A 24,867-nucleotide genomic window follows, 5' to 3' on the forward strand; every position below is an offset into this window, starting at 1 on the left:
TGAAGTCATTCACACAAGGATTGGCTTCAATATAATGCATCAAGGGACTGTGGAGGACACAGATCAGCCTCCAGACCAGTTACACCTGGTGACTTAACCAGTGCAGGCTGGGGAGTGGAAAAGCTGACCCCTGACCTCCCCACCTACCCTGCCCACCAGATGTCAGTAGCGGCCAGGGATCCCTGACTTCAGGCAGAGGCAGGCAGCACAGTTGCTGCCTCCTTTGATCCCATCCCAGGGCCCACAGGGCCTGGAGAAACCTGGCAGGGGCTGAGTTGGAAGAATCAGGCAGGGAGATGCCAAGTGAAGAAAGTGAGGGACTGGGTATGAGGGGCACTAGGGCACAGGGTCTTCTTCCCCTGGGGAGGTGGCAGTGAGACTTATAGTAGCCAAGCCTCCACAGGCACCACCCTGCTGCCAGGCATGTGTGGTGCCCATACCCACCCCAATGGCTGCAGGAAGGTTCTTCAATAAAAGGAGAGGACGCACCCACACCCACATAGGCATTGGTGCCCACACACATCAGAGAAGAAAATTGCTGCTGTGTGCAAGGTGTGGGGAAAGGGGCAATGTCCCCTTCCTTCCCATGGTGGGTCCAAAATTACCTGTTCCTGCCAACACCCCCACCCCCAACTCCACAAGCTGCTGACCTCCACCACAGTGCCATGCCACGTGCCAGGAATAGCTCAGCGGTACATCCCAAAGGGTGTTATCCTGGAGTGGCTGTGCTGGGCAAGGGACACATTTCCTAGTCACAGAGGTTTTCTTTCTTTACCGCTCACCAGCCCTGTGTCTCCGTTTCCCCCACTGTGGCAGTGTAAAAATCCCATCTTGAAGACTAGGAACTCAGAAAGGTCACCACACCTGGTGAAATGGGGGTGAAACTCCCTGTCTTGAACCTCTTGCTCCAGGACTGATGTCCATTGGGACATGGCCAGGCCAGCATCCTGGGGAGGGCTGCATTCCCTGCCTGGGGAACCTTGCTCCCAGTTAGGGATCACTGGAGTTGAGGCCCCTAATGGATTGGGGGAGGCACAGGGGTATAATGGAGGTAGCCCCATCATACAGGCCTGTGTAGACCCCAGAAAGCCAGCATTGAGTTCAGACTCTTGTGTGAAACTGGCCACATGAACGTATTTGGGCTTTGGGGTGTGATGAGGGCCTGGGGTCAGGGAACAAAGTGTTCTGGTTTGGACACGCAGGAGGTTCTCTGCAGCTCTCTCAGGTGCAGGGTATGTTGCTAAGTATATGCTTTTAAAAACCCTAGGAGGAGGGGGCAGCTAGAAGGGACTCTGAAGTCAAGGGCATGGTCCAGTCTTACCACCTCCCCAGCTGAAGACATGCTGGAGGACAATTCTCCAGAATTTCATAACAAAGAAGAGAAAAAGGAAATCAAAAAGACCTGGAGGATAGGCAAGCTAATGAGGGCTGACTGGGATTACCCTGCCTAATCCTCAAAACAAGCCTTCCCTATCTGTCCTCTGGGCCAGGTGAGGAAACAGGTCACCGTAGGACATTCAGACCCTGGGCAGGCAGCTGGCAGCCTGGAGCCCAGGAGGTGCAAACACATTTTCACTAAGGCACGTCCTGCACAGCCCTAAATCCATTCAACCTTGAGTCAATACAGCACATGCTTCTGTGAGCACAGGGTTGGGTCTAGGGTTACAGATTAACAGCATCTCAAGGGAGAAGAATTTTTCTCAGTACAGATCAAAATGGACTTTCTTATGTCTTCGTCTTTCTCCATAGACACAGTAACAGTCTGATCTCTCTTTCCCCCACACAGAGAGTGTCACCACTATGTGTCAGCCACCGGGGGACAGGCTTCAGCTTACACCCACCTTCCAAATTCCACCCTCTCACCTTGGCAGAAGCTGGCCAGGAATTGGGGCCAATGGATGGGTGGGATCTGCACACGACACCGTGTTCAGGTCCCCATGACGGCTTCACACATGGGTGGTGGCCCTACAGTTCCAGGTGCCACACATGCGCCAGCCCCTGCTCGGGCCCTGATCTTTGAGGAGGGAGAGCAGCAGAACCCGGGCTCTGACCGCACAGTGCCACTCACACCCACAGACGATTCTCCACACAGTCATCATATCTCGGTCCTGGCCACCTCCCCCTGCAGGGCCTCAGCTCTTTCCCGGGACTCACGTGATCCTTCCTCACATGCAGCTCTGGTAGGATACATTGATCTGTACCCAGGGGCTCTGAGGTGACAATGGTCACGCTCATGCAGAGTGCAAGGGCACAGGCTGGGTGCCCATTGTGGGGACCCTGACTGCAGCACTCCCAGACTATCATCGGGCATGTTGGCCCCCAGGCTTAGCTAGGTCACCAGCAGTAGGAGTGCACTGCTCTGGACTCTGCATGAGGAGGACAACTGTCACCACATCTTGATGTTCTCCTGCTGGTGTCACTCTGTGCTTCTCATCTCCTGGTTGTAGGATTCAGGGCAGACTCTCTGAACACCTTGTGGGAAATAGCAGAGTCCAGCAGAGAAGAGGAGAAAAGCCCAGCTGCAAAGATAAAAAAATGGCAGGTGTGACATGGGCCCGCATTCAGATTCTGTATTTAGATGAGGTCTTCCGGAACACTTGCTCTCATTGGATAATACTTCAAATATATGTGTGTGTGTATATATATACATATACGTATATATATATAAATATACATATACATATATATGCAAATATACATATACGTATGTGTGTGTGTGTATATATATATCTAGATATATATATATATTTTAGATAGAGTCTCACTCTGTAGCCCACGCTGGAGGGCAGTTGCATGATCTTGGCTCACTGCAACCTCCACTTGCCGGGTCCTGGTTCAAGCAATTCTCCTCCCTCAGCCTCCCGAATAGCTGAGATTACAGACATGCACCACCATGCCGGGCTAATTTTGTGTACTTTTAGTAGAGATGGAGTTTCACCATGGTGGCAAGGTTAGTCTTGAACTTCTGGCCTCGGGTGATTCACCCACATTGCCCTCCTAAAGTGCTAAGATTACAGGCATGAGCCACAGTACCCGGCCCATTGTGGCAGCTTAATCATAGAGGAGAAGAAGGCCCGGACCCAGCACGAAGATGATGAAAAGGGGTAAGAGCAGTTCTCTCTCCTATGGTGTGGCCAGGCACTTAAACTTTCAACATAAGGGACACTAAATAGCTTTCCCAACAAAAACAACTGAGATGTTGGATAAAACCTACCAAAATGCATCTTTGTAAGTGCATTACTGAGCTGGCAATGAGGGATAGAATCCACAGCAGTCAATAAAGAATTGGCAGGAACTAAAGTGGAATTTTTTTTTCCCTTTAGACAGTTCCACAGAGGATGAGGCATCAGAAACAAAACTGTATGTCTCTCCAAAATCAGGTCAGAAATCTGACATCTTAGACTTAAAATGAAAGCCCACCTCAGAACAGGAGCAGCGAGGAGAGCAGCTGTCCCTGCATTGCTGCTGGGTGGAGGGAAAACCCTGACCCTGAGAACCGACGAGAAACAGTCCTCCAGGAGTTCATGCTGGAAGACCTGGAGAGCATGGGTCAAATCGACATGGAACCAGGCGGCTGCTCACTTCACCTCTACCCCATGTGAGTGAACATCTTTGCTGAAACAATACAACCCTGTCCTCAAAACATCTCCCCACATAAAATTCCAAGGAAGATAAGTCCGTGTACAAAAAGTTACAAAACTTAAGTCAACAAAGTACTGTGGATACATGCAATAATTCAAGAAACAAATTCAACAGAGCCACAAAAATCCAAAAGGTGGAAAAGATCAACTGCTGGCAAAGGATCCACTGCTGTTGCTCCTGCTAAGAGACTGTATTTCATAAAAAAGTAAACACGCCCCTCTGTGGCCTCACACTTGCCTTGTCAGGCATGTCTGCCCCAGAAATGCCCTTGCACTGTCTTCTCCAAGAGACACGTACGGGGCAAGAATATTTAGGCTGTGATTGTAGAAATAGAAAACACCCGAAAGCCATCCAAACACACCTCTATCAAGGAAAAAAGCTGGCATAGTCATATTGTGGAATATGATACAGCTGTGAAAATGAACTGCAGTTAGAAGCATCAACAATGAAAAATTAGAGTAAACAAAGGAAATTACTGAAAAATACACTGCTATTCCATATACAGTTCACAAACCATAACATATGACATTGCTTAATAATATACACAGAAATGATAAACCTTATGAAAAGCAAGACAAACATTAACACATTAGTCCTATGTCTGGGTGAAGAAGGGAGACCCAGGTGATCAAGGAAGGGCATATTGTAGCCTTTCAAGACAGTTGATACTAATGGATGATGACATCAGTGCAATTATTAATCTTTGGTATTATGCATTCAGTTTTGTTTGTTGGTTGGTTTTTGAGGCAGAGTTTTGCTCATGTAGCCCAGGCTAGAGTGTAATGGCATGATCTCAGCTCACTGCAACTCCTCTCTCCTGGGTTCAAACAACTCTCCCACCTCAGCCTCCCGAGTAGCTGAGATCACAGGTGCCTGCCATGATGCTCAGCCAACTTTTTGTATTTTTTTAGTAGAGACGGGTTTCACCGTGTTGGCCAGGCTGGTCTTGAACACTTGACCTCAAATGATCCACCTGCCTCAGCCTCCGAAAGTGCTGCCATTACAGGCATGAGCCACCGTGCCCACCCAAATTTTATAGACTCTTATGTGTCATATATTTCATAATTAAACATAAAAAATAAAATATTTACTGTAGTTTGTAAATGAAAGAGCAACAAAAATGTTGCAAACTTTTAAACATCAAACCTGATGTATAGCTCATAATGACCCTCGTATTAAGCTGTGGTAAGTTCCAAGTTGTATTTCACTGTCATTTTCTGAAAACTAGGTGAACAGATGAAAAACAGAATTCAGTTTTCAAACAAGATATTAAGATAATGTTACTGGTTGAAGGTGTCCAGGTTCTTGCTGCCTTGAACAAAGACTTGGACACAACGCAAAAATGGAGCAAGGAAAGAATGAAGCAGCAAAGCAGAGATTGACGGAAAAGGAAAGCACACTCCACAGGGTGGGAGCGCCTGAGCACAGGGAGCCCGTTACTGAAGTCTGTGGGGTTGGAATCCCCTCTAGAGGTTTCCATTGGTTACTTGGTGTGCACCCTATGTAAATGAAGAGGAGGAAGTACAATTACAATGACATGTACTCGGTGTATGTCCTGTGTAAATGGAGAGGATATTTCCTGTCATAGCTCAAGAGTTTCCATTTGATTTGGTTCTCCGAAGTCAGGGTGAATCAGCCTTATGTTCCTGCCTCCAGACCCTTTTCTCCGGCCTCCGTGGAATGGATGGCAGGACATGGAAAAGTGTTCTGTCCAAATGACATGCCCCAGGGCACTGGCAGCTGAGGACGAGAGGGAACCAGTTGGTGCCACTGAGGAACGCTCACCCGTGTCTCCACACCGCACAGAACAAAGTGAGTGTCCTTGTCCTGAACCCTCTGAAGTGAGTATCTCGCCTCAGGGCTTTCATGAAACCCTTTTTTGGAGAGGCTCCTTCTCTCTCCTTCTGCAGCCACAAGGCAGCAGGGATAGCCCCTCTCTCGCTGAAGTTCTTCTAAAAAAAACAAAGAGAATAAAAGAATAGAATTAATGTAATGAATTATAAAATAATGAAAATGAAACTTTTTTTACAGAAGCAGCTCTGGAATTTCATGTATTGGTGGCATCAAAAGCAGAAAATGGGCCTATAGGCGTGGTGGAGTGGCTCACGCCTGTAATCCCAGCACTTTGGGAGGCCGAGGGGGGAGGATCACGGGGTCAGGAGATCGAGACCATCCTGGCTAACACGGTGAAACCCCGTCTCTACTAAAAATACAAAAAATTAGCCAGGCATGGTGGCGGACGCCTGTAGTTCCAGCTACTCAGGAGGCTGAGGCAGGAGAATGGCGTGAACCCAGGAGGCAGAGCTTGCCATGAGCTGAGATTGTCTCACTGCACTCCAGCCTGGGCAACAGAACAAACTCTGTCTTAAAAAGAAAAAAAGAAAAAGAAAAGAAAAGAAAAGAAAATGGGCCTATTATAGAGCTCAATTTAATGGCAAAATTTAAGGAAAGAATAAAAAGACTCTGCTAATAATGATGACATGAGCTGCTCATATTGCCATTTTCTCTGGGAACCAATATTGGGGAGGAGGTGGGACCACCTGCCACCAGGCTCCAGGTGATTTTCAGGCTGTTCCCCAAAATCACTGCAGCCTCTTCCCTGCTCGTCCCTTGATGCTGCTGCCGTGCCGGGTGTCCTGTGTGGTAGGAGGCACCTCGGCAGCTTCCAGTGGGATGGGCTTGTGGCATTCTGAACCTGAATGCCGTGATGACTAGGAAGTGAGGAGACACAAGCAGGAAGGGTTCAGGGATGGAGCGGCCGCTTCTCAGGGATCAGTCTCAGGCCTGAGCTGGGAAGAATCCCCTTTCAGGACAATGGCTCCAGGCTGAGGTCAATGCTCTTTCTGTGCATTATGATGACTGACCTGCATCCACAGGGAAGCGTATCTGGGCTCCTTTTTTCCAGGCGATGTTGGGAACACCTTGAAATGGGCACTGGTGGATTTCAATTCCAGCCTTCCAGAAGCCACTCCAAATGGAAATTGAGCTAAGGGATGTAGCTAGAGTAAGTAAACAATTTTAGGTCCTGGACAACAATTTTCACATACAATATAGTGTGCAGGGAAAAATGAAGCCTCAGGACCCCAATTCACAGCCAAAAAGAAAAAAGCATTAAGCTGGAAGCTGAATCATGCAAGAAACTGCCTTTCCTTTTGTTCCTAAGCGGATAGCTACAGATAAAGGGTTACATATCTCCACAGGAAGCTGTTCTATGTTCACCTTATCTTATGTAAAGGACTGATTTACTGCATGTGAGATGAAGACATAACTGACCATTCCCCACCTGCTCTCTTTCTCTTGCAACCTGAGGACGACCACAGGCTCCCTCTTTCCCCTCCAGCCCGCCCTTCCCTCCAGCCCACCCTTCCCTCCAGCCCACCCTTCCCTCCAGCCCACCCTTTTCCTCCAGCTCACCCTTTTCCTCCAGCCCACCCTTCCCTCCAGCCCACCCTTTTCCTCCAGCCCACCCTTTTCCTCCAGCCCACCCTTCCTCTCCAGCCCACCCTTCCCTCCAGCCCACCCTTCCCTCCAGCCCACCCTTCCTCTCCAGCCCACCCTTCCCTCCAGACCACCCTTCCCTCCAGCCCACGCTTTTCCTCCAGCCCACCCTTCCCTCCAGCCCACCCTTCCCCTTTAACTACTGGAGCCCTCAAAATCATCTTGGGAGGAAGGCACAGACCACAGACTGTTTCTGTGATTCCGTGTTTTTTTCTTCCAAGCATGTCCTTAACCTTGGCAGAATTACCTTTTAAATGGATTGAGATTGGTCTCAGGTACCTTTTGGTTTACAATCGCATGCCTCAGCCATCACATAACTCCCTGGCTTTTGTCCTCTTTTACCAAAGGAGGAGGGTGAATTCCATGATCCTAAAACCCCTTCAGCTCTCCATAGGTTTCTGGGGGGACACAATTACCTAAGAGATTAGAGAGAGAATCCTAAAATAGAAGTAGACGGTGTGTGGCAGTTAGGCTTAAGTTTGGCTGCATAAAACAGAAGACACAAGCTAACAGAGGCTCACACATAGAAAGGTCTGTCTCTTCACATGAAAGGAATCTGAAGGCAGGCAGTCCTCCCCTGTGCACTGGATCTGTGATCTTATCAGAGAGCCCAGCTTCTCCTATCATTCAGGCACTTTGACTGAAGGTGGTTGTATCTTCTAGATCACCTCACACCCCAAGAGAGCAGCTTTGTTCCTGCAATCACAGCTGCATTCAAAGCAGCAGGAAAAAGAAAAAATAAAACAATGTCGTACTCAGTAGTTTGGCTTCTTTTAAGTCCTTTTGGATGTCTTACTCAACAATTCCACTTACATCACATGGGCCAGAATGCACCAACATGGCCACATGGGTGCACAAAGACAGCTGGGAAACGAAGCATTTAGTGCAGAGCCTTGTTCAGAAGAGGAGGAAGAAATGGATGTTGAACCAACTGTTTCTGTCACATGGCGTTTTAGTTGAGCTTGGAAGGATGAGTGGATTATTCACAGACAGGCTTGGAGAGAGACACAAGCAAGGATCGTGTGTGGAAGAAGCACGCTGGGAATTCGGAGGATAAAAAGAGTCTCCCCCTCACTGCAGATTCTTCTTGCTAAAAACTCAAGGGCTTCTGAATTATTTCCATACTTTTTCTTTCTGAATTTAGAAGATTTACAATTCAATTATATGTAACGCTGAGACGTCGTCTTCTTGGGGATTGTTTAAACACTAGTCCGTTTGGGTTGGGAAAGAGAAACCTAAGACCCAAGTGCAGAGGGAGGGAGTTTCAAGGTTCCTGGAACAAAATGCTGGAAGGAATTCAGACAAAATATCCCATGGTCTTCTGATTGCTCTCTGGTGCCTGTTGTGAAGTCTAAAAGCTGTGATGCTCCCCAGGAATGGCTGCGTTCTGAAAGCGTTTCCAGGAAACTGTCTTGAGCTGGGCTACATTGTTAGCTCTCTGCTTCACAGAAAGAGCCTTCTTGAAGTCCAGAGGGCACTTAGATAAGACGGATTACATGGCATTCAAGGTTTCCTCCGTGGTTTTCTTCCAGACATCTCTGAGGCATCAGAAGCAAAGGTCAACAACTCAGTGTAATAGAAATTTTAAAATGAATAAAATATTTGGATGGAAGGAGAAACCTTCAAAATGATGCCTATTATTATAGGATTTTATCTTCCACAAAGGATTTTATAGCTTCCTCAAAGCTATATAAAAATGCTATTTATATAGCATTTTATCTTCCACAAAGCAAAACAAAGCTATAAACTTCTCACTGCAACTGTGAGGGAAGAGAATCCTAAAACATTTTGTCTTAGCCTGTTTTCTGCTTCTCTTAGCAGAGTGCCTGAGACTGGGTAATTTACAAAAACAGAGATTCACTTCTCACAGTCCTGGAAGTGGGAAGTACAAGGTGAAGGGGTGGTGGGCATCTGGCAAGGACCTTTGTGCTGTGTCATCCCACAGGAAGGTGGAAGGGCAAGAGAGCATGAAGGAGTAAGAGGGGTCAAACTCACCTTTGTAACAGACCAATTCTTGTGATAAGGAACCCACTCCCCCAATAACAACATTAGTCCACTCACCAGGGCGAAACCCTCATGACCTGATCACCCCTTAAACATCCCTCCCCTCAGCACTACTGCATGGGGGATTCAGTTTCCAACACTTGAAATTTTGGGGACACTTTCAAGCCATAGTAAGAAAGAAATGGCAAAAATAAATTACTTAGACAGTGTTTATCACTAATAATAAGATATGCACAAAACATCATTTATAGTCTATATTCACTATAATATGTTGTGCTCTATTTTCATGTTACTTTATGCAAAGAAATAAAAAACAAAGAGAAAGATTTTTGAGAGAGGTATTAAGAAACAGCACCATAACTTTAGTTAAACTGAGAAACTGGTGGAAGTAATTGTTTTAAAAACCTTTTTTATTTTTTGGTTGTTTGGAAGTCAGTGGTGACATTTCAAGGAGGAGTTGTCATTGGGAAGGCAGATTTCAGGAGGGTTTCGTAAGAATGTGTGAGGAAGATGGGCAAGGAAGGAGGACAGGTGACTTAGAAAGATTCTTGGTGGCAACTGGAAGTGCAGAAATAGAATGATGACTTCAGGCAGAAGCAATTCAAGGAATGTTGTGCTTTTGCTTCCCTCTTTCTGTCCCTCTCCCCATCTCTCTTTCCATCTCTCTATGCCTCTCACTTTGTCTGTCTCTGTTTCTCCCTCTCTGTGCCTCTCTCCTGGTTGCTCTGTCTCTCTTTGTCTCTTTTCAAGACTCTGTGTGTGTCTGGGTCTCTCTCTTCCCCTCATTTCTTTCTCCATCTTTCCATGTCTCTCTGTGTCCCTGCTTCTCTGACTTTTTCTGTCTCTCTCTCTCTGTCTCTCTCACTCTCTTCCTTTCTTTCTTTCTTTCTTTCTTTCTTTCTTTCTTTCTTTCTTTCTTTCTTTCTTTCTTTCTTTCTCTCTCTCTCTCTCTCTCTCTCTCTTTCTTTCTTTCTTTCTTTCTTTCTTTCTTTCTTTCTTTCTTTCTTTCTTTCTTTCTTTCTTTCTTTCTTTCTCTCTCTGCGTGTGTGTGTGTCTCACTCTCTTGGTTTCTCACTCTCACTCTCCATCTCGCAGCTCTCTTTGGTTTCACTATGCAAGCTGACTTTCCCCACCTGATGATCCAGTAGTATTAGCAGGAACCGGGTGGACTACCCCCACCACCCGCATCCTGTACCCATCCATGAACTGGGGCAGAGGAGAGGACTGATCTCGCTACTTGGCCTGGCTGGACGTGCTGACCCTCAGGATCACAGGCAGTGGAAGGAGCAGTCCTGGAAGGTCAGAGTGGGTCCTGTGATGGATGGAAGTGACAAGTATGTTGAGCAACAAAAATGACCAGCACTTGGTCTATGGCAGCAGGAGCTCAGAAGTGAGGAATCCTAGGGACTTAAATGAGTGGCTCATTGTGGCAAAAACTTTTTTAACAAAAAAAAATAGCCCCTTGGGCCACGCGCGGTGTCTCAGGCCTGTAATCCCAGCACTTTGGGAGGCCGAGACGGGCAGATCACGAGATCAGGAGATCGAGACCATCCTGGCTAACACGGTGAAACCCCGTCTCTACTAAAAAAATACAAAAAACTAGCCGGGCGAGGTGGCAGGCGCCTGTAGTCCCTGCTACTCGGGAGGCTGAGGCAGGAGAATGGTGTAAACCCAGGAGCGGAGCTTGCAGTGCGCTGAGATCCGGCCACTGCACTCCAGCCTGGGCGACAAAGCCAGACTCCGTCTCAAAAAAAAAAAAAAAAAAAAAAAAAAATAGCCCCTAAGGAGTGTTCCAATGACCACCTCTTAAGCAGTACAATTGACCCGTGAACAATGCAGAGATTCCGGCACCAAGCCGCCACACAGTTGAAATTTCTACAATAACTTTTGGCTATACCAAAAGGAATTTACTAATAGCCTATTCTTGGGTGGAAGCCTCAGTGATCACGCAGAGAGTCGGTTAACGCACATTTTGTGTGTTGTATGTATTGTATAGTGTATTCTTACAGTAAAGTAAGCTAGAGGAAATCATAGGAAAAATGTGTTTACTATTCATTAAGTGGCTCATCATAGAGTTTCTTCTCCTCATTTTTGCATTGAGTAGGCTGAGGAGGAGGAGGTGACAGGAGAGGAGGAAGGATTGGTCTTGCTGTCTAAGGGGTGACAGAAGTGAAAGAAAGTCCAAGTGTAAGTAAGTGACCCACGCGGTTTCAACCCTGTTGTTCAAGGGTCAACTGTTTGAACAGGGAAGTTTTGAAGTGACCTCTTTTTTTTTCTTGAGACAGAGTCTCACTCTGTTGCCCAGGTTGGACTGCAGTGGCTTGATCTTGGCTCACTGAAATGGAAGTGACTTCTTTTCAAATAGGGCATGGCAGGGAAAGGGGGCGGAAAATGGCAAAAGTCTGCCCCACAAACTCAGGACCAAGATCCCCAATTTCTTCACCTGGTGAGTGGGGCTCTCATTCCCTAGACCACAAAGTCTATTTGGGTTCAAAGATCACCTAGGCTCTGGGCTTGGCCTTCCAAGAGAAGAGGTATCTGGGTCCTCCCAAGAATGCAGAGCTGTCCATTCCTGGATGAGTGACCGCAGCTCTGACCCTGTCCCTGGTCTGGGCTTCACTCCTCCTCCTGTAGGCGGCCGCGGCCACAGGCTCAGGAGTTCTCTAACCCAGGCAACACGTGGTTGTGGGTGGGCGTGCTTGCAGGCAGAGGAAGAGATGTGGGGCTTACTTGAGAATCTCAATGCTGACACCCAAAAAAAGGTAAAAGCTCCTGCAGGATGCTGGCATATACAGCTAACAAGATAACACTGTGGGTGTACATCCTGGCACACAGGAAGAGTATTCTTGTTCATGGCGGCGGTTTCAAATATTTCAGTGAGTTCTCCCTTGAATGTCTCTGTCGGGAGCCACTTCAGTTCAGCGTGGGCAGCAAGGGAGCGTCAAGGACTGGTAGTTACGAATTCAAGCTTGTACACAGCGACAGGTCACAGGTCTGTGGAAGATGCCTGTCAATCAATATTCAGAGGTAACATTCCATAACTGAAGCATAGGGCATATCTGACCTCATCTGACATGGCTAAAATCATGATTGTTTTTCTAACTGGGAAATTTATGTAACTGATTTGCCAATAAAGAACCATCTCTCTCCTCCATTTTCTGACATAACGCTAGTCATTAGGGAAATGTTCCGATGATGTTCGTGAAAGAACAAACCAATGTCTTCCGCTGTAATACCACCCATTTCACACATATGACTCTTGCTGCTTCCATGTGACACTAAAAGTATCAGGAGTGCCAGGAAGTCTCTTTAATCATCGTTCTCCAAGGTGCTCAGGAGATGAAGTCATTCTGTGAAGTGGACTTCAGTTAACACCACTGAGAAAATGTCCTAGAGAAAGTAAAACTTGTAATGGCCTCATACTTTACAGAAATAATGCAACTTTCTTCTTTCGTTTCTTTCCAGTTTTTAGATATTACTATTAATTGGTTCAGGGCAACCTGTTTCTGCATCAAAGTCTTGGGAAGCTTCCACCTGTTTTTATTTTATTTTATTTTATTTTATTTTATTTTATTTTATTTATTTAGAAATACAGTCTCACTGTCACTCAGGCCAAAGTGTAGTGGTGTGATCACAGCTCACTGCAGTCTCAACCTCCCAGGCTCAAGCCAATCCTCAGGCCTCCACCACCTGAGCAGCTGGGACTGCAGGTGTGCCACCACGTCCTGCTAATGTTTCATTTTTATTGTTTTATTTTGTGTAGAGTCAGGATCTTGTTATGTGGCCAAAGCCGGTCTCAAACTCCTGGTCTCAAACAATACTTATGTCAGCCTCCTAATGCACTGAGATTATAGACATGAGCCACGGCACACAGCTGATTTATTTATTTATTTTCTCAGAACTATGCGACCTGATTCTTAATACATAAGGAAATAGAAGCCAGACAAAGGTGGAAGTAGTTACACACCATGTGAGTGTCATTTGGCACTTAGACAAGAGAGGCGGATTATAAAAATAAAAGATCCACATGTCGCAATTGACTGTGGGCTTGGATATGAACTCCAGCACTTTTTATTTTTATTTTCTAAGAGATAGTGTCTCACTCTCTTACTCAAGCTGGAGTGCAGTGATATAAGCATAACTCACTGTAATCTCAAACTCCTGAGTTCAAGTGATCCTCCTGCCTCAGCCTCCCAAGTAGCTGGGACTACAGATGTGCCATCGCTCCAGGCTAATTTTTTTTTTTTTTTAATTTTGTAGAGACGAGGTCTCTCTGTGTTGCCCAGGCTAGTCTCAAACATGTGACCTCAAGCAATCGTTCCGCCTTGGCCTCCAAATCGGTGGGATTATAGGTGTGAGCCACTGTACCTGGCCAAGAAATCAGCTCCACCTGTTTTCTGTATAAAGTTTAGCATCCAGATACAAAGCAAAATAACGTTTAAAGATCAAGGAATCTGAAGGGAAGCTTGTGGGAGGGGAATGGGCTGAAGGCAGCGTTTTTTGGTCTACGGTTTTGCTTATTCTTGGACTTTCCAAAGTCCCGAAAGAAGCAGAAGGCAAGTGAGAAGGGAGGAAGAGGCGGGAGGAAAGGAGGAGGGCTGCGCCTCTGAGGTTGCAGATTAGCCCAAGGCGGCTCAGTGGCTGGGAAGGAAGGAAGGAAATTCCCAAGCCCGAAGGTAAAGACAGGGTCCTGGGTCCAGCAGAGACTGGAGGGGAGGAGGGTGCCGGGAGCCAAAGACCTTCCTGCTAGCATTGCAACCTCTTAAACTGCTTAGGCTTTTATCCAAATTTGGTATGTCCGCATTTTGTAGACCTCCAAACCAAGTCACTCAGGGTTACCCAAGCAGGAAGGAGAGGATGATAGGAGAAGGTGCCCCATCTGATGATGCCCTTCTGGCTTTTTTTTTTTTTTTTTTTTTTTTTTTTTTGAGACTGAGTCTGGCTCTGTCACCCAGGCTGGAGTGCAGTGGCCGGATCTCAGCTCACTGCAAGCTCCACCTCCCGGGTTTACGCCATTCTCCTGCCTCAGCCTCCCGAGTAGCTGGGACCACAGGCGCCCGCCACTTCGCCCGGCTAGTTTTTTGTATTTTTTAGTAGAGATGGGGTTTCACCGTGTTAGCCAGGATGGTCTCGATCTCCTGACCTCGTGATCCGCCCGTCTCGGCCTCCCAAAGTGCTGGGATTACAGGCTTGAGCCACCGCGCCCGGCCGCCTTTCTGGCTTTTATCCATTCCTGGGAATGACTCTTTCTCCAACTCGGGGGATGCCTCTCTGGGAGAATACAGTGGCATGGACCAGCAGTGGAGAATTCCAAGTCCAAAAAACGATTGGCATTTTAAGGAAAGTAAGAAATCATCCTGCATATATGAAACATTGGGAAAAAAGGTTATTACTAATAATTCTCAAGAGACCACTCTGGTGAGATTGGGTTTCTTGGGGATGTGTGGAGTAGGGTATATGTACTGAGTGGGCACATCCCACCATTCAGACTCCTCCCTCAGCTCCTGTCTACTGTAGCAGTCAGAAGGCAGCTCCGGTCCTCATCTCCGCTGAGCGACCCACTCACTCATTCACTCACTCGTTAACTCATTCACTCACTCACTCACTCATTCACTGCTTCACTCGCTCACTCACTCATTCACTCACTCAGTCCTTTATTCATTCACTCACCGTTTTACTCACTCGCTCATTCATTTACTCATTCAATCACCCATTCACTAACCCATTCACTTACTCACTCACCCATTCACTCACTCACCCATTCACTCACTCACCCATTCACTCACTCACCCATTCACTCACTCACCCATTCACTCGCTCATTAACTAACCCATTCACTCACTCATTCACTTATTCACTAACCCATTCACTCACTCATTCACTCATTCACTAAGCCAATCACTGACTCATTCACTCACCCATTCACTCACTCATTCATACCCTCATTCACTCACTCAGCCATTCACTCATTCGCTCACTCATTCATTTACTCACTCATTTCCTCATTCATTCACTCAATCATTCACTCACTCAATCATTCACTCACTCATTCACCTCTTCATTCATTCACTCACTCACTCATTCACTCACCCTTTACTCACACACTCACTCATTTACTGACTCATTCACTCACTCATTCGTTCATTCACTCACTCACTTCTTCACTCACTCATTCACTTGTTCACTCACTGACTCATTCACTCACTCTTTCCCTCACCCATTCACTCACTCACCCACTCGTTTGTTCACTCACTCATTCACCCACTTACCCATTCACTCACTCATTCATTCACTCAGTCATTCATTCACTCACTCACTCGCTCATCACTCATTCCCTCAGTCACTCACTCATTCACTCACTCATTCACTAAGTCGCTCATTCATTCACTTACTTATTCACTCACCCATTCACTCACTCACTCTTTCACTCATTCACTCACTTAGCAATTCACTCACTCACTCACGTTCACTCATTCACTCATGTACCCACTCACTCACTCATTTACTCCTTCCCTCATCCACTCACTCACTCATTCACTGACTGACTGACTCACTCACCCATCCACTCATTTACTCTCTCATTTACTCCTTCACTCACTCACTCACTCCTTCATTCATTCATTCAGCAGCATCCATGACAGGTTCACTCTGTCGTGGGCTCTGCTGTTGCCCTGGGCCTGCAACAGGGAATAGTCAAAGATCTCTGAATCCACAGCATTCAGAGTTCAGCAGGGGGACCTCCGGAGAAGCCCAGTAGATAGGTGAAATGCCCCATGTGTGACACTGATGAGGATGTTTTAAGAGAAGCAGGGAGGGAACAGGAGTGTGCATGGAGCCCAGAATTTCTAAGAGGGTGATCTGGGGAGGCCTCCCCACTGCAGAAGACCTTGCAGGACAGACTTGAGGAAGGTGGGCAGAGTGGGTAGGGAGAGGAGGGCCTGAGCTGAGGAAAGAGCAGGCTGGGCCTGAGGTTGTCGGGTGCCTGCATCGGCCTCTGGGCAACACCAGGATCTGAAGGGACCAGAGGACAGGCCAGTGTGCCATGTGTGGGGCCTGTGACTCCAAGTCAGCAGAGAAGATGCCTGAATTACCTCCTGATAGGTGCACCATGACTTTGAAGTTGAGCACACCCGAGGCATGGAGGTGGGGTGGATGTGAGGGCAGAGCAGGGGATGGGGAGGGAGCCTGTTCCAGTCCAGGTCAGAGGAAGTGACTTGGCCCCAGTGGCTCCAGATTCAATGAAGAGCCAAGAGGGACTTTCCTGAGGGACTTAGATGCCGGGGCGGAGGAGCACTGCAAGGCTTCAGCCTGAGTCCCTGGGAGGATGGAGTCACCAGGAGCTGAGGTGAGGAAGACTGAGTGGTGGGGGGTTGTGCGGGGGTGCAGAGGCCTGAGCTCAGTTTGGCCCCTGCAGATTTGAGATGCCCACTCCATGCACAGGCGGAGACGGCAGGGAAGGGGAAGAGGCTGCAGCTCAGGTAGCCCTGGAACGTGCAGCCCGACATCCTGGGGCACTGGGTCATGGTGCCCTCATGGCTGGGAGCTGCTTCCCTCCTGGGATGCCACAACTCCTTTAGAGCACATCGGCATCTCCTGCGCTCACCACAGAGGGGAAGCGGGAAGGACATCTGTCCCTATGCATGTTCTCCTTCACCTGGTCCTAGGCAGGTCCCAGGCAGCACCTCCCCTCCCAAGTGGCTCACCTTGGCCCCTGCCTCTAGTGTTCACAGCCAGATCCTCGAAGAGGGCTGGACTCAGCGGCTCACTTCTAATGAATAGAACCAGGCAAAAGAGATGGCGATCTCTCCTGAGATTGGTTTGGGAGGGCTGCAGGTTCCATCCACTGGTACTCTCCCCCTGGGTCTTCATAAGTGCTAGTTCTGGCATAGCCAGTCACCTGCCCAGGGCAGAGGGAGGCCTTAAGCTGATGCCACGGAGAGACTGGGGCCTTCAGTCCAACAGCCTGCAAGCAATAGAATCCTGCCAGCAACACAGAAGCGAGCGTGGAAGCAGCTCCTCCCCTGATGAGCCTGAGCCTTCAGAAGACACAGCAGCCCTGGGCAGACATCTGCTGCAGCTGCGGAGAGCCCCTGGGGCAGAGGGCCCAGTGAAGCCTGAACTCCCTGCCCAAGGAGTAATCATTCCTGGGGTATAACTGTGTGCTGGTGTGGGCCACAGTTTGGAGTAACCTGTCAAGGGACAATGAAGAACAAACACACACCTCAGGTCCTACTGGGTGGAAGCTGTACGGTCAGCACGGCATGTAATATCTGTCAGGCCTCTGCGCCCAAGCCAAGCCATCGCATCCCCTGTGACTTGCAGGTATAGGCCCAGATGGCCTGAAGTAACTGAAGAATCACAAAAGAAGTGCAAATGGCCTGCCTCGCCTTAACCAATGACATTCCACCACAAAAGAAGTGAAAATGGCTGGTCCTTGCCTTAAGCCATGATATTATCTTGTGAAATTCCTTTTCCTGGCTCATCCTGGTTCAAAAAGCTTCCCCACTGAGCACCTTGTGACCCCCACTCCTGCCCGCCAGAGAACAACCCCCCTTTGACTGTAATTTTCCTTTACTTACCCAAATCCTATAAAACGGTCCCACCCTTATCTCCCTTTGCTGACTCTCTTTTCGGACTCAGCCCACCTGCGCCCTGGTGAAATAAACAGCCATGTTGCTCACACAAAACCTCTTTGGTGGTCTCTTCGCAGGGACGAGCATGACAATATCTTCCAGTTGAATTAGAAGATTCATTGCTAAGGCCAAAGATTTTTTAAAAAAAGAGAACCTCTAATTGTAGCACCATTAAAATACATGACTTGCAAAAAAAAAAAAAAAAAAAAAAAAAAAAAAAAAAAAAAAAAGAGCCATAGCCATTCTTTTCCATCTTACCTACCGGTATATATTAATATATGTTAATTCCCTGACTGACTGAGCAATGGGCCAAACTCATAAGAACAGATGTGTGAGGACCGTCAGTGACCACCCTGACCTCAGCCCTTATATACAGACAAACTTTTGAACATAATCTGTAGCCTTGGGGGTCTTGACACTCTAAATTTTATTATGTTTAATTAACTATTTCTATTCCCTAAGCAATACCTGTTCATCGGAGAGAAAAAATGGCATTACCTATACTAAGCAAAAGAAAGGAAATAAAATGCTCAGAAACATTTACATATATATGCAGACACACACACACACTCGCACACACGCACGCACAGGCTCGCACTGTGTCTAGGCCTGCCTTTTCACTTATTTGTATGTGCTGAACTTATTTCCATTTCAGTAGACACTTATCTTCGTAGCGGTAACAGCAGCTAAATATTATTGCAGCGTCTATTTTTACCATCATTTATTTAACTCATCATGTTTGAACTGTTAGGTTGTGTCTATGGTTTTCTGTGTTATAGACAATTTGATGACAAATGACCAAGCCCCTAATGTTCAATATAAAAATATCAATTGTATAAGGAGATAAGGGGTATTTGGCTGAAATAAAATTCAGTGTGCCCTACCTTCTCCACATGTAATATGCTCTAAAAAGGCACGAATAATTAAATTAGCCCTTCTATTCTCCAGCACAGATCCTGAGTCCAGCGGTGGGTGCAGGTGCTCAGAGCCTCGGTCTGCTCTTCTGCCCGCCAGAAGGCAAAGGCCACTCAACTGCCACCTTAAGACACCCAGGATTCTCCTCTCCTTTTTTATTAATAGAATAATGCTCAGGCTCAGTGCATGAGAGCAGCGCTCTCTGACTTTGCATTCATCAGAGTAACCTAGGTGGTTTGTCTAAAAATATACATTCCCTGGCTGCGCTGGCAGAAACTGGACTTCAGTGGTTTAGTGGGGGTGTGCATAGGACAGGTGATTCTGAGGACCACGAGGGGTTAGGAATTTCCCCGTTCATTCTGGCCAAGGGAGAGATCAGACCATCCAGCATTGTCCGCAGCATATTTTTTTTTCCTCTTTTGCAATGAATATTTGATGCTCAGCGGGATGAGCCCCAGGATGAGACACACATCCAAGAAAAATCCATGCCTCTCCATCTTTTCCCCAGGATTGCCCTTTGGCGAGACTCTCCTTTGCGATTGCTTCGTATTCCCCGGTTCATAGAACAAACCTCTTCTTAGTCTCTTTTGTTGTCTCTTATCTGTTCAACAAACACCCACTGCGCAGGACCATCCTTCGGTAAGCCCTCGAGTGGGGCCGTTTGGCAGCCCAACTTCGTGGGGTGAGCACTGAAGGAACCGGGGCCCCATAAGCCCGTGCTTTTGTGGGGGCTGCCCCCTCTCCCGTCGCAGGGTAATCGGCACCAGGCTGTTAAGCTGTGGATGGACAACCGCACATCCCATCGGGTGTGCGTATTTCAGTACGTGGAGTTGGCCAGTGAAGTCAGCCTAGGTCAGCACAGCGTACAGCAGCGCGCGTGTCCGTGGGGAGGAAGGGTCGCCCCGCCTCCCCTTCAGGCCAGTCCTGTTGCGCCTCCTCCTGCCCCACTCTGACTTCCGCGCCCCCAGGCGTCTCTGAGGGTCGCGCCCCGATATCCTCCTCCACCCCAAGGCTTCTTCTCCCAAAGGGCCGGGCTGGTGGCTCAGGAGCGCCACAGCCCCCGTGGGCCCGGGAAATCGCAGCTTCGTCATAGCTAAGCCCGCCGCGCTCAGCTTTTCTCACCACCTGAATGATCCACTCTCCGTGCGTCCTTCCCGACCTCAGGCTGCAGAGAAAACTTGGGGGCGGGGGTCGAGGAAGCCGCGTCCCGGGGCTCCCAGCGCAGCCCCCAGAGGAATCCTGCGGGCAACAACAAGCTGTGCGAGCGGCCGGGCTAGGCGCCGACAACAGCAGGAGCGGCCGGGCCTACCGCGAGCCTCCGCGTCCAGGTAGGGTCTCCGCGCCCCAATTCCATCCCGCCCCGCCATCGGCGCTCCCAGCAAGTGCGGGGTTTCCACCCGCCCCGGCGTTCGCGCCCACTCACGGTCTCCCTTGCCCCCCCCCGGGAGATGCTCCCCGCGTTCTATTCCGCCCCTCCTTGGCGCGCCCAGCAAACGTTGTGACCTCGCCCCCCTGCGGTCTCTCCCTCCCCGGACGCTGCCCCTGCCCCCACCTGTGGCGCTCCGGGCATCTCTAAAGCTCCCAACCAGAGTCCTCCAACCCACCCGCGAGGCTCGCGCACCAGCAACGCGACCCCACCCACAGGGACCCCGCCCACCTGTGGCGGTACCCCCGCATCTGCGACCTCCCCCATCGCTAGCGCGGCCCCTACCTACGACGACCCCCGCGTAGGTGCTCCTGCCTACACACGCCCCCTCCCCGCCAGCCCCTGCCCTTTCCCTGCCCCTTTCCCTGCTCCTGCCCCTAGCCGCTCCCCCGCCCCCGCAGGCCCTCCGGTGCGCTCGGGCCCCGCCCGTCACTGCCCATTGGAGCTGGCGCCAGGCGGGGGCGCGGGCGGGGCAACAGTTCCGAGTCCGGCGCGCGCGGGCAGGGTTCCCATTGCCTGCCGTGCACCCAGACTAGTGACTACCCTCGGCCTCCTCGCCACGGACGCGGACGACTCCCGGGCCCCCAAGGGCTCTTTGCGGAAGTTCCTGGAGCACCTCTCCGGGGCCGGCAAGGCCATCGGCGTGCTGACCAGTGGCGGGGATGCTCAAGGTGCGCGCCCCCCTCCAGGCGGCGAGGTCGGGACGGAAGGAGAGAGGGAGAACAGGGCGAAGAGGATGGGGGGATAGGGCAGAAGAGTGGGGGAGCGATGGGAGGACCCGGGGAAAGATGGGGAAGCGATGGGAAGAACCGGGGAGAAGAGCGGGGAAGCGATCGGGAGAACTGGGTCGAAGCCTGTGCCCGGGAGCGGCAGGGCAGGGGTACCTGCGGGGCAGCGTGAACCGTCAAGGCAGCCCCGGGGTCCTTGCCGGGTGGGGCGGAGGAGGAAGGGACATGGCGGTAGGAACCTCCATCCGAAAGATAGTGAGCTTTCCATCCCGTCCGGTTTATGTTTTAAATTGAACCTGGCAGAGGGGTCGCCTGGAGCGCCCTCGGGAGTCGTTCTGCCTCTGAGCTGTAGGACTGGGCCGGGCTTCCCCTCCGAAGCGAGGGTACAGCGCGATCACTTCCTAAGCGGTCCCCCGCCCCCCAACTCCGCCCCACGCCACCACCCAGCATGTCGAGGAACAAACGGCCGGGTCCCCGCACGCCTCCTGTAGCCTCGTGCCCCGCGCGGTGTGGGCGGGGTCCCGGCTGCTGCAATGCAGGACGCGGCGGGGGTGCTCTGGGTTCCGGCCTGGCGTGTCCGAGGCGGTCCGGCAGCCCCTCGCGTTTCCCCTGGAAGATTTACAAAAAGGGTTTCTTGTGCTCGCATGTGCTGTCGCCTTCCGGCTCGTGACAAAACTGAAAACTAAAGTGGGTCCCAGGCCCTCCCCGCCAGCCTCCGCGGACCGGAAGGACCAGGAAGCGGGGACTCCGGGACGTCAGCGGCGCCGCGGCGCGGGCTCTGGGCTTCCCCTGCCCTGCAATGTGGAAGCGGCTCTCCAGGAGGGGCCCGAGCCTGGGCCCACGACGCGGGCGCGCCGGGAGGTCATTTAACATTGAAGAGCGGGAGGTGATGGAGACTGCGCTCCCCAGGCCCCGGGTGCACGTAGGGGCGCCTGTGCCCGGGATCGGGAGGGTAAGGCCTTCTCCGTCAGGTAGACTTGTTAAATCTATCTGAAAGTCACAGATAACTAAGTGTCAAGTCGTCACAGATATTTATATATCCTGAATGAGATGGCTACGCAAAATATGAAAACATCGTTACTGGTTACGTGCATGATGCATCCAAAACATTGTTACCTGCACAGTGGCAGCACTGATATTTGTGGGCTTTTGAACATGTGGACTGGAGTGTTAAGAGTCCTTCAGAGTTATGACAGTAGTTTGATTTGAATGTTCTTTTCTTGGCGAATAAATGCTGTACATTGAATTTACCCAGGAAACTAGGAAGGTGAACCCACACGAAGGACACAGACCTGTGGGCTGCTCCAGGCACCATTAGGGCGTTGCGGGGCCTGAGCCATGGGCTTCCCGTTCAGCCTCTTGAGAGCCGTGACGGCGTCAGCCTCTTGAGAGCCGTGACGGCGTCTCCTTTCTGCCTCACACTGGACCGGCTAGTTTCATATTCTTGTTATGGTTCCGAAGCTACAAGCGGTTGGATTCTGCGAGTCGTTCTCTGTCTTCCTCCTCCAGCTGCTTTCAAATGGGTCGTCTCTTTTTTTAGAACTGCTTTTTAAAGCAGTGATTGATGGGGTGAGTTGTAGTGCTGTCCTGAACTGCAGAGGGAGCGCACTGAGGAACGTGGGTTTTGATGCTGTGCACATCAGCTGAGTCAGCAGCCCAGGGCCCTGTCAGTCCCATTATTAAGCTTATTTCTTGCTCTTCGACGCCTTAAAAAAAAAAGCAAACTCCTGCTTGCCGTCACTGGCTGTTTGGCAAATGGGTGTTTACCCTGGAAAGAGGGACATTTTGTCCTCTGGACCGTCTAAGGCGCCCTTTAGTGACGTGGTCCGTTTCTGACCACTCTATTCTGTGGGCGTCCTTCCTGCTTCCACCTTCCCTTTCCAAACGTCTCCGCTTCCAGGGCTTTAATTTTCCTTCTGTGTGTGTGTCGCGCAGGGGTTACGACTATTGCGCCAGTGCCCTTATTTATTTATTTATTTTTCCTGCGGAGGTCCCAGAACTTGCTACATCTCAAAAGAAGCAATTGCATCCATTTGTTCGCGATGATCATAAACAGTGCCCTCTAAGGGAGACTAATTGGTCAACCCGTCTGCTTCTGGTAGAAAGACAGCGGTGGCCGCGGAGCGAGGGCTCTGCCTCTTCAGAGCCTGCACAACCATCCTGCTTTCTTTCTTCAATATCCAGTAGGGGGGTTAATTTTAATAAGCCCTTGAAACCAACAAAGCAGGAAAGTGCAAAGACATTGAGTTGCGAGATTTAAAATTACAACCAGCAGCCTCTCATTCTTCCTTCACTGGGGGTTGCCGCTTCGTTTTGGGGCTGCAGGGTATGTTTGGCAGCGACATCGGACCTTTGTGCTGTGCGACTCATGAATTGAGATAGTTCCTTACTAAGTGCTTTGTGCTGTAGGTATGAAAATGGGGAAAGAGGGAGCACTGTCCGGGGTGGAGAGGCGTGGAGAGACGCTGTGATACATAGCAGGTCCTTTTCTTCTGGGCTCCTGGTTATAAATCTTTTTTTTTTTTTCTATTAGCCTGACAGATGGTTTTTGTGTCTTTTTTTTTTTTTGAGACGGAGTCTGGCTCTGCCGCCCGGGCTGGAGTGCAGTGGCCAGATCTCAGCTCACTGCAAGCTCCGCCTCCCGGGTTTACGCCATTCTCCTGCCTCAGTCTCCCGAGTAGCTGGGACTACAGGCGCCCGCCACCTCGCCCGGCTAGTTTTTTTGTATTTTTTAGTAGAGACGGGGTTTCACTGTGTTAGCCAGGATGGTCTCGATCTCCTGACCTCGTGATCCGCCCGTCTCGGCCTCCCAAAGTGCTGGGATTACAGGCTTGAGTCACCGCGCCCGGCCCTGGTTTTTTTGTCTTAATTAAAAGATTGAAGACTGTGGGCCGGATCCAAACTAATTCCATTGGCATCAGAGAGAAGGATTCTGTGCATATTTATCTATAGGCATAATTGATTTTTTCTTTGGTCGAATTATCTGGTTAGTCAAATCATACATTAGAGAAGTAATATTTAAAATTAAAAAACTAAAAATAAAAAATGTATCTGTAAACCTCTCCCCCTTCCATTCCAGTCTTTGTCTCTGTGTAATTTTAGAACCGTGAACCACGATGTACACTGAGTTTATACTCTTTTAATATCTTGCTACTTCATTGTTTTAATGTTTAATCTTTAGGTTGATGTATCACAGGTTTCTTGATCATTTCTTACAGGTGTTTGGTTTAGTTTTTTTTTTTTTTTTTTTCCCTTTAACTCTAATGTAAATTTGAGTATTTGGCTGGTTGTTTTAGCAGGATTTAAGGCAGAGCCTCAGTTAGGGCCGCGGATCGATTTATGGTCCCTAGTTTGAGGAGGGAGGCGGCAATCTGCCCTTTCTTCTATAATTGATATATTGAATCACAATGGACATTTACTTGATTTTGAGCACTTGGGACTCCCCTGGGGTTCACTGATATTGCAAGGTCAGGACTGGGGATCTCCTGCTGGAGAGGCCCCCAGCGTGCACAGCGCAGGGTCCTGAGCGCGTTGCTGCAGGACAGAAGCCCTGGGCTTTGTCCTCCAGCAGCCATCACTCTGGGAAGGACTGGCTGCTCCAGGAATGAGGTCTATGCTCTGAAACCCACAGTGAGCAGACCAGCAAAGGTCAGCACAGACGACCTTCTATGAATCATTCATTTAGCAAGCATTCATGGAATACACACTCCGTGCAGTTGGAACTTAGAGTGGAGGGCCATCAGCTCACTGTTGTCTGAGCAGAGCTTGGTCTCTGGCTCCCTGTTGTAGCCTCCGCTCCTAGGAGGTGCACGGTGAGTGTTGGGGAACCCTCCACAGGCACGGTTGCCAAACAAGGACCCCTCCCAAGGGCGTCAGCCCTGGGCCCTGAGCTCTGAAGAGGAGGAAGGCATTCCTGGGGCCGACTTCCCTTCTGGATACTGAGCTCTGCACAGAGAGAAACTCTTCCACATTCACTGCGGTGAAGTTCCTGAAACAAATAACACTTTAGAGACTGGGGCCT

The sequence above is a fragment of the Macaca fascicularis genome, chromosome 15 (genome assembly GCF_037993035.2).
Source record: "Macaca fascicularis isolate 582-1 chromosome 15, T2T-MFA8v1.1".
Taxonomy (NCBI): domain Eukaryota; kingdom Metazoa; phylum Chordata; class Mammalia; order Primates; family Cercopithecidae; genus Macaca; species Macaca fascicularis.